The sequence below is a fragment of the Loxodonta africana genome, chromosome 26 (assembly GCF_030014295.1).
Source record: "Loxodonta africana isolate mLoxAfr1 chromosome 26, mLoxAfr1.hap2, whole genome shotgun sequence".
NCBI lineage: Eukaryota > Metazoa > Chordata > Mammalia > Proboscidea > Elephantidae > Loxodonta > Loxodonta africana.
The window spans coordinates 35,822,058-35,839,581 of record NC_087367.1 but is presented as its reverse complement, the minus strand read 5'-3'; positions in this window follow the sequence as shown (position 1 = coordinate 35,839,581).

Genomic DNA, 17,524 nt, shown 5'->3' with positions numbered 1-17,524 from the left:
CTTTTCACTGACCTTCTAATTTACCAAGCATAATGTCCTTCTCCAGGTACTGATCCCTCCTGACAAGTCCAAAGTATGTGAGATGCAGGAGATATTCTGATTGTACTCCTTCCAAGATAGATTTGTTCATTCTTTTGGCAGTCCATGGTACATTCAATATTCTTTGCCAACACCACAATTCAAAGGCATCAATTTTTCTTCGGTCTTCTTTATTCATTGTCCAGCTTTTGCATGCATATGAGGTGATTGAAAACACCATGGCTTGGATCAGGCGCACCTTAGTCTTCAAGGTGACGTCTTTGCTTTTCGACACTTTAAAGAGGTCTTTTGCAGCAGATTTGCCCAAAGCAATGCATCTTTTGATTTCCTGACTGCTGCTTCCATGGTGGTTGATTGTGGATGCAAGTAAAATGAAATCGTTGATAATATCAATCTTTTCTCCGTTTGTCATGATGTTGCTTATTGGTCCAGTTGTGAGGATTTTTGTTTTCTTTATGTTGAGATGTAATCCATACTGAAGGCTGTGGTCTTTGATCTTCGTCAGTAAGTGCTTCAAGTCCTCTTCACTTTCAGCAAGCAAGACTGTGTCATATGAAACAATTCCACTGCTAAAAACTGTATGCAAGATACTTGAAAGCAGCCACATAAACAGACACATATACACACCAATGTCCACTGCAGCACTTCACAATAGCTAAAAGGTAGAAACAGCCTAAGTATGCATTAATGGATAAACAAAATGTGGTACCCACCCAAAAACAAAATGTGGTACATACATAAAATAAAATCTATGAACCCTGGAAACTGTGTAAGGCAGAAATCTGTCAGAGAAGGAAAACTAAAATATATTCCACTAAAACAAGTAGTAGAAAAGTGGTAAGATTGCATCCTGTCAAGGTAGGAAACTCGTGAGTCCCAGAAAAACAAGGCAGTCCTGTCAAGGTCTAGCTCTCACGGGTTGCGCTGTACAATGGAATATTATTCAACCATAAAGAGAAGTGAAGTCTTGATACAGTCCCATTTATTGAATAGCTTATCCTTTGCCTATTGATCTGCAATGTAAAGTTCCCATAAATGTAAGGGCCTCTTTCTGGGACCTCTATACTTGACATTGGTCTGTTTTTCTATTACTCTGCCAATGTCAAACTATTTTAATTACTACATTTCATAACAAATGTCACCACCTAGTTCTTCAACAATGTCTTGGCTGTACTTTGTCCTTCACTCTTCCATATAAATTTTTAAAATCAGCTTGTTAAGTTCCAAGAAAAGTCTCATGGGGATTTTCATAAATTAATTTAATGCATTTTTTCTGTGATTTTGTAAAAATTTCAAAAATACAGGAAAGTTGAAAGAATAGTATAATGACATACTCATAATTTAGATTCAATAATTATTAATATATTGCCACATTTGCTTTATTTGTATATGTGAATACATTCATAGAGATTATATATTTTGAAAATAAGTAGTATGCATAATGACATTTTACTCTTAAACATTTCAGCATTAATTTTCTAACAAAAAAAGAACTTTCTCCTAAATAACTACATCATTATCACATCTAAGAAAATTAATAATTCCCTAAAATCATGTCATATTCTGTCCATATTTAAATTTTTGCAATTACCCAAAAATATCTTTAAAAATTAGTAATTTTTGTATAAAGATCCAATCAAGGTGCACACATCATATTTGATTATTTTGTCTCTTAAGTATCTTGTATTATAGAATAGTCCTCCCACCATTTTTTTTTTCATGACTTTGACTTTTTGTAGCTATCAGGCAAGTTGCCCCATAGGCTGTCTCACACTCTGAATTTGTCTGATTATTTCTGCATAGTTTTTTTTTTTTTTTTAATGGGAAATTAGGTTTGAAAGCTTGGTTAGATTCATGTTAAGTGCTTTTGGCACAAATACTTCATAGTTAATGTTAAGCACTCCATACTGCATCGTATCATGAGTCACGTAATGACAAATTGTTCCACCACTACTGATGCTGAACTTGCTTCCTAGTTAAGGAAATGACTCCCACATCTCTCCATTGTAAAAGTATATATTTCCCCTTGAAATTACCCAGGAAGCTGTGACATAATATTTTGACATCGTGTAAGTATCCTGTTCCAAATATCTTTCACCTAATTATTTTATATTCATTGATAATCATTGACTGAATCAATTGTTTCACTAGGATGAAAAATTATTTCACTGGAATGCAAAATTGTGAGCTTGTGGGGATTTTTTTAAGAAGTGAATTGATTTAGGAAAATTGACATATTTACAATGTGGAGTCTTCTTACACATGAACATGGTATCTATACTTTGATCCTCTTTAAAATTTTCTAACAAGATGATATAAATTTAATAGTAACATTATTCATAATAGCAAAATATTACCCACCCAACCCACTGCCGTTGAGTCATAGCCTAAATAACCACTGACAGAATAAATAAATAGAGGTATATTCATACAATAAGATGGTGAAAATGAATGAACTTAGCTACACACATCAATATGAATGACACTCAGAAACGATGTTGAGTAAAAAGGCAACTTTCAGAACAATATACACTATATGAAAATTTTTTTATAACTTTAAAAGCAGAGAACCTAAACAATATATTGTTGACAGACACAAACCTGTGTGGTAACACTCAGTGAAAAGCAAACTTAGACTTCAGCTTAAAGATGGCGGACTAGGTTATTCAGTCCAACTCCCCCCATAAACAGATTATTTTTTAAGTGTCGTCTTAGTTATCTAGTGCTGCTATAACAGAAATACCACAAGTGAATGTCTTCAACAAACAGAAGGTTATTCTCTCACAGTTTAGGAAGCTAGAAGTCCAAATTTAGAGTGCCAGCTCTAAGATAAGTTTTTGTCTCTCTGTAGATTCTGGAGGAAGGTCCTCATCATCAATCTTCCCTTGGCCTAGGAGCTTCTCCACACAGGAATCTCAGGTCCAAAGGACGCTCTCTGCTCCCAGCACTGCTTTTTTGGTGATATGAGGTCCTCCTGTCTCTCTGCTCACACCTCTCTTTTCTATCTCAAAAAAGACTGGCTTAAGACACAATCTAATCTCGTAGATCTCATCAACATAACTGCTCTTAATCCCATCTCATCAACAATGCAGAAATAGGATTTACAACACATAAAGAAATCACATCAGATGACTAAATGGTGGACAATCATGCAATATTGGGAATCATGACCTAGCCAAATTGCTACACATATTTTTGGGGGACACAAATCAGTCCATGACAAGTGTTGAAATACTTTAAAATTTTCTTTAAACATCAAAGAGCTAACAAGATGACAGAAAAATTACTGTACCAAGATCTAAGAGAAAGACAAGAATCCAGGAAAGTGAGTGCTGCTGCTGGGCTCCTTTTGTCCTGGGGACATTTACTAACCTGGAAATAATAACTGAAAGACAAAGTCATGCTTTGGGTTAACCTTTAAAGAATAGGGCACAAATGTTAGAACCTAAGACCGTAAAGAGCAAGAATCTTGGGAAACCACCCCCGTTAAGGATTGAGGCCTTGAAAGTTTGCATCACAGAAGGAAGAATAAAAAGAAATAAATAATTATATGCCCACAACTATATGCTCAGCAATAATACTCTTCAAGAATGAAAGTTAAAGAATAAAATAAGTATGTATATTTTAGACAAAAAAAATACTGACAGAATTACTTCTAGTTGAAATCACTAAATGAAGTCTAAAGATGCTTTCAGGCAGAAGGAAAATTACTACAGAAGGAAGGATACAACAAGGAATAAAAAGCAAAGAAAGTGGTAAATATATAGGTAGATCTAAATGAACATTGATGGTACAAGCAAAAATTAATCATGTCTTGTGGAAGTTTAAAATATACATGATTAAAATAAACAATAGCATGTAACACAGAAGGGAAATAAACAGAGTTTAAGGATATTGAACTTCTTACATAGTTAGAGAGTAGTATAAATGGTAAAGATTATCTTTTACACTTTAATAAATCAAGCATTTATACTGTTACCTGTAAAAGAACAGAGTGTATGCCTTCCAAAATAATAGGAGAAAATAGAATAATAAATAATGCAAAGAAAAAATAATCTAAAAGAAGGCAAGAAAGGCAAAAAAAGAAATGTAGAACAATCACTACAAACACAAAGATGACAGATTTAAACAAAATATATCAGTAATTACAAAAAATGTAATTCAACAATATTTTCCAGGGTAGAAACAAAAGTGTCAGAATGGATTCAAAAAATCAATCATGTGATATTTAGAAGAGATACATTTAAATATAAGGATATGTAAAGTTTGAAAACAAAGATTGGAAAACACAAACTAAAAGAAAGCTGATACATTTTACTATCTGACAGAAGACATTCTAATATTGCAATTATTACTGGAGATATTCAAGAGGGTCACTTCATAATCATGAAAGTTTGAATTCACCAAGAAGATTTAAAAAAAAAAAAAACCAAATCTGTTGTCTTTGAGTAAATTCCAACTCATAGGCACCCTGAAAGACAGAGGAGAGCCACCACATAGGGTTTCCAAAGCTGTAATCTTTTTTTTTTTTATGGAAGCAGACTGTCACATCTTTCTCCAGTGGTGGGTTTGAATGACAAACCTTTCAGTTAGCAGCCAAGAGCTTTAACCACTGCAATAATATGTCATCAAACATCCAAAACCCAAACCAAACCCCCTGCCATCAAGTTAATTCTGACTCATAGGACAGAGTAGAACTGTCCCATAGAGTTTCCAAGGAGCACCTGGTGGATTCAAACTGCCAACCCTTTGGTTAGCAGCTGTAGCGCTTAGCCACTACACCACCAGGGTTTCCTCATCAAACACACATAAAGCAAAATTTAACAAGGTTACAAGGAAAAACAAATATATTCAGATCACAAAGATTTTAACACAGCTTTCTCAGTAATTGTTAAAATAAGTAAACAAAATCAGTAAGAATAGAGAAAATATAAACACATTTACTAACAGGCATATACAGGCCTTTTTTATATGGATACATGGAACACTGCACCCAACAACTACAGAACGCACGTTTTTTGAGTACACTAAACTTTTAAGCATATCGTAACACATTTCAAAATATTTAATCACATAAATTATGTTTGCTGACCACCATGACTGACAACAAAAAGATGACTAGAAAACCTTGTATATTTGGGAATTAATAAATACGCTACTACCTAAAACATAGGTCAAAGAAAAAAAATAAAGATCAAAGAAAGAGGTGCAAGTATGAGTAATCTAAATGATCTTAATTTGACAACAACAACAACAAAAACCTACATATTAGGACTTGCATGTTGAAACTAAAATAGTAATTAAGGAAAATGTATAGCCTTAAATGCATATATAAAAATAAAAAGGCTTAAATAACGAACTAAGCCTTCATCTCAAGAAGCCAAAACAAAAACAGCAAAATAGAGTCAAATAAATTAGAAAGTTAGGAAATAGATATGAAAATAGAGAAATTAACTGGATAAAAATCAATAAAAAGAAATTAAACAGAAAAAACAAATAAAAGTGATAGCTTATGACAAGACTGATACAAAAAATAGAAACCGCAAATAAACAATGCCAGGAATGCTACATACAGTTAAAGATAAGATTACCAACAATTTTATGCTAAAATTTCGAGTTTCAGATGAAACAAATACTTTATAAAATACAGTTCACTAAACTGACACGAAAAATGGAAAACCTGAATATTGCTAGAGCTATACAAGAAATTAAATTGATAGTTGGAAACATTCACACACAGAGAGACACACAGACACACAAACCCAGACACAAACAGCTTCACTGGCAAGGTCTCCAAAACTTTTGAAGAATAATTCCAATCTTACACACTTCCAGATAATTAAAAAAAGAAGGTTGTTGTTGTTGTTAGGGCAGTTGAGTCGATTCTGACTAATGGCAACGCTATGCACAACAGAATGAAACACTGCCCGGTCCTGCGCCATCCCTACAATCCTTGTTATGCTTGAGCCCATTGTTGCAGCCACTGTGTCAGTCCATCTCATCGAGGGTATTCCTCTTTTCTGCTGACCCTGTACTTTACCAAGCATGATGTCCTTCTCCAGGGACTGGTCCCTCCAGACAACATGTCCGAAGAATGTAAGACACAGTCACCATCCTTACTTCTAAGGAGCATTCTGGCTGTACTTCCAAGACAGATTTGTTCGTTCTTTTGGTATATTCAATATTCTTCGCCAACACCACAATTCAAAGGCGTCAATTTTCCTTTGGTCTTCCTTATTCATTATCCAGCTTTCACATGCATATGACGCACCTGAAAATACCATGGCTTTGGTCAGCGGCGCACCTTAGTCTTCAAGGTGACATCTTTGCTTTTCAACACCCAATGCAATGCATCTTTTGATTTCTTGACTGCTGCTTCCATGGGTATTGATTGTGGATCCAAGTAAAATGAAATCCTTGACAACTTCCATCTTTTCTCCATTTATCATGATGTTGCTTATTGGTCCAATTGTGAGGACTTTTGTTTTCGTTGAGGTGTAATCCATACTGAAGGCTGTGATCTTTGATCTTCCTTAGTAAGTGCTTCAAGTCCTCTTCACTTTCAGCAAGCAAGGTTGTGTCATCTGTATAAGGCAGGTCGTTAATGAGTCTTCCTCCAATTCTGATGTCCCATTCTTCTTCATATAGTCCAGCTTCTCGGATTATTTGCTCAGCATACAGATTGAATACGTATGGTGAAAGGATACAACCGTGATGTACACCTTTCCTGACTTTAAGCCACTCAGTGTGCCCTTGTTCTGTCCGAACAACTGCCTTTTGATCTCTGTACAGGTTCCTCATCAGCATAATTAAGTGTTCTAGAATTCCCATTCTCCACAATAACAAACTACAAATCATAAAAATTACTAAATAATGACAAATCATAATTTGTCATGATCCACACAGTCAAATGCCTTTGCATAGTCAATAAAACACAGGTAAACAACCTTCTGGTATTCTCTGCTTTCAGCCAGGGTCCATGTGACATCAGCAATGATATCCCTGGTTCCACATCCTTTTCTGAATCCAGCCTGAACTGAAAATCCAGCTTCCAGTGGATATACTGCTGCAGCTGCTTTTCAATGATCTTTAGCAATATTTTGTTTGCATGTGATATTAATGATATTGTTCGATAATTTCCACATTCAGTTGGATCACCTTTCTTGGGAATAGGCATTAATATGGATCTCTTCCAGTCAGTTGGCCAGGAAGCTGTCTTCCATATTTCTTGGCATAGACAAGCGAGCACTTCCACTGCTGCATCCATTTGTTGAAACATCTCAACTGGTATTCTGTCAATTCCTGGAGCCTATTTTCTCACCAATACCTTCAGTGCAGCTTGGACTTCTTCCTTCAGTACCATTAATTCCTGATCACATGCTACTTCTTGAAATGTTTGCACATCGACTAATTCTTTTTGGTATACTGACTCTGTGTATTCCTTCCATCTTCTTTTGATGCTTTCTGCATCGTTTAATAGAATCCTTCACTATTGCAACTCAAGGCTTGAATTTTTTCTTCAGTTCTTTCAGCTCTTTGCACATCATTATAATACTTTACTGTCTTCTGAAGCTGCCCTTTGAAGTCTTCAGTTCTTTTACTTCCTCAATTCTTCCTTTTGCTTTAGCTGCTCGACCCTCAAGAGCAAGTTTCAGAGTCTCCTCTGACATACATCTTGGTCTTTTCTTTCCTGTCTTTTCAATGACCTCTTGCTTTCTTCATGTATGATGGCCTTGATGTCATTCCACAACTCACCTGGTCTTCAGTCATTAATGTTCAGCATGTCAAATCTATTCCTGAGATGGTCTCTAAATTCATGTAGGATATACTCAAGGTTGTATTTTGGCTCTCGTGGATTTGCTCTGATTTTCTTCAGTTTCGGCTTGAACTTTCAAAAGAGCAATTTATGGCCTCTTGCCTTGTTCTGACTGATACTGAGCTTTTCCATAGTCTCTTTTCACAGATGTAGTTCATCTGATTCCTGTGTGTTTCATCTGGTGAGGTCCATGTGTATAGTCACCATTTATGTTGGTGAAAAACAGTATTTGCAATGAAGAAGTCATTGGTCTTGCAAAATTCTATCATCCAATCTCCGGGACTGTTTCTATCACCAAGGCCATATTTTCCAACTACCAATCCTTCTTCTTTCCATTTTTCACATTCCAGTCACCAGTAATTATCAATGCATCCTGATTGCATGTTCAATCAATTTCAAACTGCAGAAGCTGATAAAAATCTTCTATTTCTTCATCTTTGGCCTTAGTGGCTGGTGCATAAATTTGAATAATAGTCATTTTAACTGATCTTCCTCCTTGGTGTATGGATATTGTCCTATCATCGACAGCATTGTATTTCAGGACAGATCTTGAAATATTCTTTTTGGTGATGAACGCAATACCATTCCTCTTCAAGTTGTCATTCCTGGTATAGTAGATTATACGATTGTCTGATTCAGAATGGCCAATACCAGTCCATTTCAGGTCATTAATGCCTAGGATATCGATGTTTATATGTTTCATTTTTGATGATTTTCAATTTTCCTAGATTCATACTTCATACACTCCAGGTTCTGGTTTTTAATGGATGTTTGTGGCTGTTTCTTCTCATTTTGAGTTGTGCCACATTAACAAATGAAGATCCTGAAAGCTTTACTCCAACCACATCATTAAGAACGACTCTAATTTGAGAAGGTGGCTCTTCCCCAGTCACCTTTTGAGTGCCTTCCAACCTGGGGGGGCTCATCTTCTGGCACTATATCAGTGTTCCACTGTTATTCGTAAGGTTTTCACTGGCTAATGCTTTTCTGAAGTAGATTGCTGGGTCCTTCTTCCTAGTCTGTCTTAGTCTGGAAGCTCAGCTGAAACTTGTCCTCCACGGGTGACCCTGCTGGTATCTCAATACCGGTGGCATAGCTTCCAGCATCACAGCAACACGCAACCCCACACAGTATGACAAACTGATAGACACGTGGGTGGGGGGCAAAAGAGGCACATCTACAAATTTATTGTATGAGGCTCTCATAGTCTTGAAACCAAAATTCTACAAAAGTAGTGCCCAAACCCAAACAAAACCAACTGCCATTGAGTTGATTCTGACTCATAGCGACTCCATATGGTTTCCAGGCTGTAAATCTCTGCAGAAGCAGACTGCCACATCTTTCTCCCACAGAACTGCTGGTGGTTTTGAATCATCGGCCTTTTGGTTAGCAGTCGATTGCTTTAACCACTGCATCACCAGGGCTCTAAAGATGGTACAAGAAAGGAAAATTACAGGCCAATATTATTCATGAACATAGATATTTGTAGCATATAACTGAAAAATTTCTTCTAACAAGAAAATGTAAAGAGCCTTCACAAATCAATGAGAAAAAGGCAGTTCATCCAATAAAAAACTGGACAAGGGGCTTAACAAAAGAAGGTATTCAAATAATTTCTATGGTTATCGAGGAAATTGTCACCTTTTCATATGTTCATTAACATATGAAAAGGTGACAATTTCCTTAATAATTATAGAAATTCAAAGTAACCGTGAGATCGTACTACGCACAAAACAGCAGCTAAATTAAAAGGTGTGACAATATCAAACGTTGGCAAGGATGTAGGATAAATCATGGGAAATTAAATATGTTCTACATTCACCACCACGTACTAAGGTGGAGATATGGCCACCCTGTTGTTGTTGTTGTTGTTAGGTGTCTTCCAGCCGGTTCCACTCTTAGTGACCCTATACAGAACAGGAAGAAACACTGCCTGACTTGCGCCATCCTCACCATCGTTGTTATGTTTGAGTACATTGTTGCAGCCACTGTATCAATCCATCTCTTCAAGAGTCTTCCTCTTTTTCATTGACCCTCTACTAAGCATGATGTTCTTCTCCAGGGACTGGTCCTTTCTGATTACATGTCCAAAGTGTGTGAGATGAGGACTTGCCATCCTCGCCTCTAAGGAGCATTCTGGCTGTACTCCCTCCAAGACAGATTTGTTTTTTCTCTTGGCAGGCCATGGTATATTCAGTAGTCTTCACCAACACCATAATTCAAGGCATCAATTCTTATTTGGTCTTCCGGATTCATTGTCCAACTTTCCCATGTATACGAGGTGATTGAAAACACCATGGCTTGGGTCAGGTGCACCTTAGTCCTCAAAGTGACATCTTTGCTTTTGAACATTTTAAAGAGTCTTTGCAGCATATTTTCCCAATGCAATGTGTTGTTTGATTTCTTGACTGCTCCTTCCATGGGCATTGATTGTGGTGGATCCAGGTAAAATGATGTCTTAGACAACTTCAGTCTTTTCTCCATTTATCATGATGTCGCTTATTGGTCCAGTTGTGAGGATTTTTCTTTTATTTATGTTGAGGTGTAGTCCATACTGAAGGCTGAAATCCTTAATTTTCATCAGTGCTTTAAGTCCTCTTCACTTTCAGCAAACAAGGTTGTGTCACCTGCATAACACGGGTTGTTAATGAGTCTTCCTTCAATCCTGATGCCCCATTCTTCTCCATATAGCCCCATTTCTTGAATTATTTGCTCAGCATCCAGATTGGAGAAGCATGGTGAAAGGATACAACCCTGATGCACACCTTTCCTGACTTTAAACCACTCAGTATTCCATTGTTCTCTCTGTACGACTGCCTCTTTTTCTGTGTACAGGTTCCTCATGAGCACAATTAAGTGTTCTAGCATTCCCATTCTTTGAAATGTTATCCATAATTTGACATGATCCACACAGGTGAAAGCCTTTGCATAGTCAGTAAAACACAGATAAGCATCTTTCTGGTATTCTCTTCTTTCAGTCAGGACCCATCTGACATCAGCAATAATATCCCTTGTTCCACGTCCTCTTCTGAATCCAACTTGAATTTCTGGCACTTCCCTGCTACAACCGCCTTTGAGTGATCTTCAGCAAAATTTTCCTTGTGTGTGTTATTAATGATATTGTTTGATAATTTCCTCATTCTGTTGGATCACCTCTTCAGAATAGGCATAAATATGGATCTCTTCCAGTCATTTGGCCAGGGATCTGTCTTCCAAATTTCTTGGCATAGACAAGCGAGCACCTCCAGTGCTGTATCTGTTTGTTGAAACATCTCAATTGGAGCCTTGTTTTTCATCAATGTGTTCAGTGCAGCTTGGACTTCTTCCTAGAGTACCATTGGTCCCTGATCATATGCTGCCTTTTGAAATGACTAAACATCAACCAATTTTTTTTGGTGCCCAAAACCTATTGCCATTGAGTCGATTCTGACTCATAGCAACCCTATATGATAGAGTAGAACTGTCCTATATGGTTTCCAAGGGGTGCCTCGTGGATTTAAACTGCTGCCCTTTTGGTTAGCAGCTGTAGCTCTTAACCACAATACCACCAAGTTTTCCTCTTTTTGGTACAGTGACTGTGTATTCCTTCCATCTTCTTTTGATGCTTTCTGTGTCGTTCAGTATTTTGCCCATACAATCCTTCAATATGGCAATTCAAGTCTTGAATTTTTTCTTTAGTTCTTTCAGCTTGAGACATGCTGAGCATTTTCTTCTCTTTTCGTTTTCTAACCTAGGTCTTTGCACATGTCATTATAATACTTTGTCTTCTTGAGCCTCTCTTTGAAATCTTCTATTCAGCTCTTTTACTTCATCATTTCTTCCATTCGCTTTAGCTAGTCTATGTTCAAGAGCAAGCTTCAGAGTCTCTTCTGATGTTCATTTTGCACTTTTCTCTCTTTCTTGTCTTTTTAATAACCTCTTGCTTTCTTCATGTATAATGTCCTTGACGTCATTCCACAACTCATCTGGTCTTCAGTCATTAATGTTCAATGCATCAAATCTATTTTTGAGATGGTCTCCAAATTCAGGTGGGATATATTCAAGGTCATACTTTGGTACTTGTGGACTAGTTCTAATTTTCTTCAGCTTCAACTTGAACTTGCCTATGAACAATTGATGGTCTGTTCCACAGTTGGCCCCTGGCCTTGTTCTGACCTATATTGAGCATCTCCATTGTCTCTTTCCACAGATGTAGTCAATTCGATTCTCATATATTCCCTCTGGCAAGGTTCACTTGTATAGTTTCTGTTTATGTTGGTGAAAAAAAGGTATTTGCAATGAAGAAGTCGTTAGTCTTGCCAAATTCTCTCATGGAATCTCCAGCATCATTTCTATCACCAAGGCCGTATTTTCCAACTACCAATCCTTCTTCTTTGTTTCCAACTTTCCCGTTCCAATCATCAGTAATTATCAATGCATCTTGATTGCATGTTTGATCAATTTCAGACTGCAGAAATTGGTAAAAATCTGCAATTTCTTCATCCTTGGCCTTGGTGGTTGGTGTGTAAATTTGAATAATAGTCATAATAACTGGTCTTCCCTGTAGGTGTATCGATATTATCCTATCACTGACAGCATTGTACTTCAGGATAGATCTTGAAATATTCTTTTTGATGATGAATGCAACACCACCCCTCTCCAATTTGTCATTCCTGGCATAGTGACCATTTATGATTTTACAAATCAGAATGGCCAATACCAGTCCATTTCAGCTCATTAGTGCTTAGGATATTGAAGTTTATCATTCCATTTCATTTTTGATGATATCTAGTTTTCCTAGATTCATATTTTGTACATTCCATGTTGTTATTCTTAATGGATTTTGCAGCTGTTTCTTCTCATTTTGAGTCATGCCACATCAGAAAATGACAGTCCCAAAAGCTTTGCTCCATCCATTAAGTCATTAAGGTTCCCTCTACTTTGAGGAAGCAAGTCTTGCCCAGTCATATTTTGAGTGCCTTCCAACCTAAGAGGCTCATCTTCAGGCACTATATCAGACAAAGTTATGCTGCCATTTATAAGTTGTTCACTGGCTAATCTTTTTCAGAAGTGAATGACCAAGTCCTTCTTCCTAGTCTGTCTTAGACTGGAAGCTCAGCTGAAACCTGTCCACCATGGGTGACACTGCTCGTATTTGAATTCTGGTGCCACAGCTTCCAGCATCACAGCAACACGCAAGCCCACAATATGACAAACTGACAGACACATGCCCACCCTATAACTAAGCAATTCCACTCTTGATTATATACTCTGCAGAAACTGATACACAGGAATGCCATGTGCATTTTAATCACATTTTATATAATTCCCAAGATGAAATACAAGCCCAGTATCCATCAACAATTGTATAGTGTTTTACTATACAGCAATAAAAATAAACAATCTATAGCAAAAAAGCCAGACCAAAAACACATAGTTTATGATTATTTTTCATTAAGTTAATAAACAAAATTAAAGCATATTGTTTAATAATGCATATTTTTGTGGTAAAACTAACAAGAAAAACAAAAAGGCTATTACCATAGAAGTTAGTTGTTACCTTTAAGGAAAAGGGAGGAGCTTATTATCAATAAGGTATTCAGGAAGGTTGCTGAGGTGCTTCCAATATTCTATTTCTTGATACATGTGGTGACTACAGGTATATTGTTTTATAATAATTTGTTAGATTGTACATTTATGATGAATGCACATTCCCACATACATGTCATTTTCCACAAAAAAAAAAAAATTTAATTATCATGATAAATCACAATCTAGAATCATGGTTACTTTTGAGAGAGGAGGCAGGGACATAGTACAAGAAAGAAAAGGGATACTTCAGTGTATTAATAATATTCTGGTTCTTAAATCAAATGATGGGTTCATGGCTGCTCACTTCATTATTATGCTTACATGTATGTCCTTATTCTTCTATGCACCAATTATTTTATAATAAAAATAAATATCATTATAAATTACTTAATAATAAAGAAATGGATAAAGATTCAGATTATCTGGTGCTGTTCATTTGCGTTTGGATCCTATCTCTTCTTTCTCTGTAGACAATTTGACTTTGGAAAGTTATATGTGACTTAACATAATTTTATGAAAGCTACAGGACTGCTATAGTCATGTCTTCTGTTACTTTGAGCAAATCAGAGACAGTTGCATGGAGTCAGAAGGTGTCAAGGATTGAGTTGTGCCCACAAAAACATGTGTCAACTTGTTTAGGCCATGATTCCCAGTACCGTATGGTTGTCTTCCATTTTGTGATTGTAATTTTCCTATGTGTTGTAAATCCTAATCTCTGCCTGCGGTTAATGAGGCAAGATTAGATTATGTTAAAAAGGATCAGGGTGAGATTGCAACACTCTTACTAAGGTCACATCCCTGGTCCTATGTAAAGGGAGTTCCTGGGGTGTGGTCTGCACCACATTTCATCTTACAAGAGATAAAAGGAAAGGGACGCAAGCAGAGAGTTGAGGACCTTATACTGCCAAGAAAGCAATGCCAGGACAGCACATCCTTTGGACCCATGGCTCCTGTGCAGAGAAGCTCCTAATCCAGGAGAAGATTGATGACATGGACCTTCCTCCAGAGCCAACAGAGAGAGAAAGCCTGGAGCTGACGCCCTGAATTTGGATTTCTAGCCTACTAGACTGTGAGAAAATAAATTTCTCTTTGTTAAAGCCATCCACTTGTGGTATTTCTGCTAAAAATTTTTTTTTTTTTTTTAAAGCCATCCACTTGTGGTATTTCTGCTACAGCAGCACTAGATAACTAAGAAAGAAGGCTTTGGCTGATTTGAAACAGAGTAAATCGACTCGACAGCACTGGAGGGCACTGGGGGAAAGAGCAGGCACTTTCAAACTTCATTTGTCATGGACTGAATTATGTCCCCCCAAAAATGTGTCTGTCAGTTTGGCTGGGCCATGATTCCCAGTATTGTGTGATTTTCCTATATGTTGTAAATCCTGCCTCTATGATGTTAATCAGGGACGATGGGCAGCAGTTGTTTTAGTGAGGCAGGAATGCCTTTCCCCTGGAGCTGATGCCCTGAATTGGGCTTTTAGCCTACTTTACTATGAGGAAATAAATTTCTCTTTGTTAAAGCCATCCGCTTGTGATATTTCTGTTATAGCAGCACCAGATGACTAAGACATCATTTAATAATCTAATATTTAGAAAGCTCATTTTCTAGCATTTTCAACCACACTCTCATCATTTTCTGTCCCAAACTAACCAAGACCATCAGGAAATAGTTTTAAAAATCACATTTCCTCAGTAGTTCTGAGAATTCCATTTACTTAATTATGATTAACCCGTGACCTTTCTTTTTACTGAGGGTTAACACAAGAATTACCCAGTGAGGTTTGTGAAAATACATATCACAAATACTATTCATTGTACTACTACTGAAGAAGCCCTGGTGGCTCAGTGGTTAAGTCCTCTTCTAACCAAAAGGTTGGCAGTTGAACACACCAATCACTTTTCAGGGGAACAATGTGGCAATCTGCTTCTGTAAAGATTACATACAGCCTTGGAAATCCTATGGGGCAGTTCTACTATGTCCTCTAGGGTCGCAATGAATCAGAAGTGACTCCACTGCAACAAGTACTTCTACCAGTATATCTTAATACTACCAATCCAGCTCAAATGCTACATCTGCATGATGTGTTTCCTAATGTCAAGTAAAAGAAATTCTCTGCATTATCATGGTCACTTATTGATGCTAGCTATCTCTCCAAATAATATAATTACAATACAAAAGTTTCTTACAGACAGAGATCATGTATTCTACCTGTTTTCGTAGATTGCCTACTGTGGGTATCTCCCAAAGTAGGTATCCCCCACAGTAGGCAACTTACAAATGTTGAGTGATTTCTAACTCTTGTGCCTCTCAAAGAGGCTAAAGGTAAATGGTAAGGAAGGAATTACGGAAAGATGTTCAAGAAAGGAAAAAAATGAGAGAAGTTAGGTAAAGTTAAAGAAGGAATGTAACCTGCACACTCCACAGAATTCTTTGGTCTGTTAAGCGCCCAACAGTTTGAAAGAAAAGAACTTTCATTGAAAAAAAAAATTAATGATAAAGAAATTGTCCTAAAAGTTCCAGAGTGAAATTAAAAAAAAAAAAAAAGTCAAAAAGAAAACAAAATTCTAATGACACCAGATTTCTCAGCAGCAACATTAGATGCCAAAATACAGCAGAGAAATGTGTTCTAACTTTTAGGGAAAAATTATTTCTAATCTTGAGTTCTCCAGACAAGCAGATATGAAGGGAATAGTCTCCCCTTAAACAAGAAATAAAAAGTTAATATCTAACTGATAGAGAAATTATAAAAAGAATGATAAAATACTGACGGTAGAGAAGATGTAAATTCTCAACGATCATAACAGAAAGCTAATAGATAATATTTACTATCGATAAGCTAAGAAAGAGAAATAGAATCATATTATTTAGAGATATGGAAGTAACCGCCAGAAGACACAGCTAAAAGAATTTGCCTCTGAGAGTCTGGGGATGAGAAGGAGTTGGGCATGGGGACTGTCATTTGTAACCATATGCATATATTAAATATTTTTTAATTTTTGTATTGAAAGCTTAATCCTACTAGAAATAAAAATTAAAGCAATAATGCAATGCTGTTTTTTTTGTGTATCAGATTGTCAAGAGCTTCTTGAACTAACACCCAGTGTTGGCAAAATGTGAAAGAATGGATAGCTTCATGAAGAACCAGTAGGGACTATACATTGGTACAATCTTACTGGAGGGCAATTTGGTAAAAAATTTTTAAAACATGAAAAACTTTTGAGCTACAATTTCCCCTTCTAGTAATCAATTTTGTGTAATAATAAAAAATATACACTAAGAGTCACTTACTAGGATAGTCATCACAGGTTTGTTTTTAATAATAAAATAGTAGGAACAACATAAATAGGAAACTGTCCAAATAAATAATGGTACACTTATATGATGAAATACTGTAGAGCTGTTAAAATTGAAGAAATGGGAAAATATTTACTGACATGGAAAATATTCCTAATATATGAACTGAAAAAAGCTGAAACATTTATGGATGAAATGATACAATGTTTTGGATTCAAAAATAATTCAGGAAAGGGGTAACTAGATGTTGTTTTTAGGTGTCGTAGAGTCAGTTCTGACTCACAACAACGCTACGTACAACAGAACGAAACTCTGCCCATTCCTGCTCCATCCTCACAATCGTTGTTATGGTTGAGCTCGTTGCAACCACTGTATCAGTGAATCTCATTGAGGGTCTTTCTGTTTTTCAATGGCCTTCTACTTTATCAAGCATGGTATCCTCCATGGACTGGTACCTCCTGATAACATACACAAAGCATGTGAGACGAAGTCTTGCCATCCTTGCTTCTAAGGAGAATTCTGGCTGTACTTCCTCCAAGACAGATTTATTCGTTCTTCTGGCAGTCTATGGTATATTCAATATTCTTCACCAACAGCATAATTCAAAGACATCAATTCTTCTTCCATCTTCCTAATTCATTGTCCAGCCTTCACATGCATATGAGGTGATTGAAAACACTATGGCTTGGGTCAGGCACACCATAGTCCTTAAAATGACATCTTTGCCTTTTAACACTTGAAAGAGGTCTTTTGCAGCAGATTTTTCCAATGCAACACATTGTTTGATTTCTTGACTGCTGCTT